Source organism: Halyomorpha halys, unplaced genomic scaffold (assembly GCF_000696795.3).
Source record: "Halyomorpha halys isolate HHAL.00 unplaced genomic scaffold, Hhal_1.1 Scaffold684.1, whole genome shotgun sequence".
Lineage (NCBI taxonomy): Eukaryota > Metazoa > Arthropoda > Insecta > Hemiptera > Pentatomidae > Halyomorpha > Halyomorpha halys.
Window position 1 is genome coordinate 35,557 of NW_027109538.1, and position 2,092 is coordinate 37,648.

At 28.8% G+C, this 2,092-nt stretch overlaps 1 non-coding gene across 1 annotated transcript; it reads left to right on the forward strand.

Moving 5' to 3' along the window:
- Nucleotides 1-1,905: 1,905 nt before the first annotated feature.
- Nucleotides 1,906-1,977, forward strand: TRNAD-GUC (transfer RNA aspartic acid (anticodon GUC)). The gene has a single exon. It is a non-coding gene; the product is annotated as a tRNA-Asp (tRNA).
- Nucleotides 1,978-2,092: the final 115 nt, after the last annotated feature.

Here is a 2,092-nt window from a genome sequence, read left to right on the forward strand (position 1 = left end):
CAAAATCTTCAATGCTCCTTACTTTTTCACAAATAAAATCATACACTAATGTTCCATATGTAAGCGATCTAGCCCGAACCTGATATCACTCCTTCCATTAGAAACTCCCCAACCATTCAAACTGCCTAGTTTATAACCTTGCATTCTCTTCCATTCCTGACAATCCTACGAGGTGCCTGAAAAGAAGATGGCCTGGAGACCTGTTAATGTAAAATGTCATTAGAGTGCTACCAATTGGTTGTTTCTCTACATGCCTATAACACTCCATTTCAATTATGATAAAATTTACTGAATAACATACAGTTGTAAATTTCAATAAAGATATTAATAAATAAAAAAATATTCATATTTAGATTTATCCTTTCGTCTCTTGTATTCATATTTAATAATGAAAAATATATAGCTAGCATTCTTTCATTATTTAATGAAAATATAAAATTATCTATTATACTTCGGCCCTGAGCTGGGTTGAACACTTAAATAAATAATATTTAAAATAAATAATAACATCCTAAAGATAAAATTAAAATTAACCAAAATGTTTGAGCATAACATTAATTTCTTCTAAAAAATAAATCAAGTACAAATGAAATAAATAAATTTGAAGAAATACGTCGGAGGCCTTGGTTTCCTCCTTAAAAAAATCTCCATTACTTTTTAGTTCGGTTTCATATCAATTTAAACATTCCACTTTTAATTGCCTGCTCATATAATGATCTCTTTAGGATCAAAACATCAAAAAAATTAACTTCAGGTTTGTAGAACCTTGATTTATTTTACTTAATGTATTATTCTTAATTTTATTTTCTTATTCTTTTTGAAGCCAGTACCATTTTTATCCCTCCGCCTCAAAGCCCCGTTATACATAGCAACCCTTATATCCTGTGATTGGCAAGTCAAACCAATTTAGGTATAAACTGAGAAGTATGCTTAAAGATTTTTACTGCAAGAGAATTTATTACTTTAATGAGAACTATCTATTATTATTAGTCAAAATTTCTGCGTCTGCCAATTATAAGGTATGAGCAATAACAAATGGCGGCTGTTTCAAACCGTTAAAAAAAATTAATTTTTCATTCGAAGCTCTATATCTTTAAAACTACCAAAACACTAGGAAACCTAAGAGAATATGATTTAAATTAGAATAAATTTGCTACAATATAAGATCTAATAGAGCTATTTACGTTCAATAGTTCTCGAGATATATCCTTTTTAAAAAGCAATTTTTCATAAAAATTTACTGGAAGATTAATAGTTAATGAATTTATTTTGCAATATTTAAATCTAAAAAAAACATTTGACGAATGATATCTATTAAAACTCTAATTAAAGCTAGTTTAATGAGCTATAAAGTAGTTTATAATGTTTATCTTCGTAGGAGTAATAGTTTACATGAAATTTGCTAAAATAAATTGATTTAGTTCTTCGGACAAATTTTCATGAGCAAAATTTATATTCATATGCATCATGAAACGTTAATAGCTCTATTAGGGCTCATATTTGAGAAAATTTACTCTACTTTAAATGATGTTCTCTTAGGGTTTCTAGTGTTGTAGATATAGAGCTCCGAATGAAAAATTAATTTTTTTTAATATTTTGAAACAACCGCCATTTTTATTCCCCCTATCTATATTTGTCAGACTCGTCAATATTGACTAGTATTAAAAATAACTGCATTTTTTCTCCTCTTGTGCTCTTGCACTATATTCAATCTTGTCGCTAATGAAAAATGTCGTTGCTGAGATCTAAAAACAGATTTGGAGGTCTCCTGGGCCCAAATAACCATATCTCGCTGGATGGTCTATGTGCCCTATCAATCATTAGACACCTACTTGATTTGTCTTAAATATTATTTCATATGTATTCTTAACTATTCTATGTATATTTAATAAGATGTTTCAACAATCCTTGGTAGTATAGTGGTAAGTATCCCCGCCTGTCACGCGGGAGACCGGGGTTCGATTCCCCGCCGGGGAGGTAATTTTTTTTTATCGATTATTTATTGCTATTATTTGTGGGTATTTTCAAACTGTTATTTTTGTAGGATATTATTTATTATATTATTAATAAAATATACTATTAATAATAATAT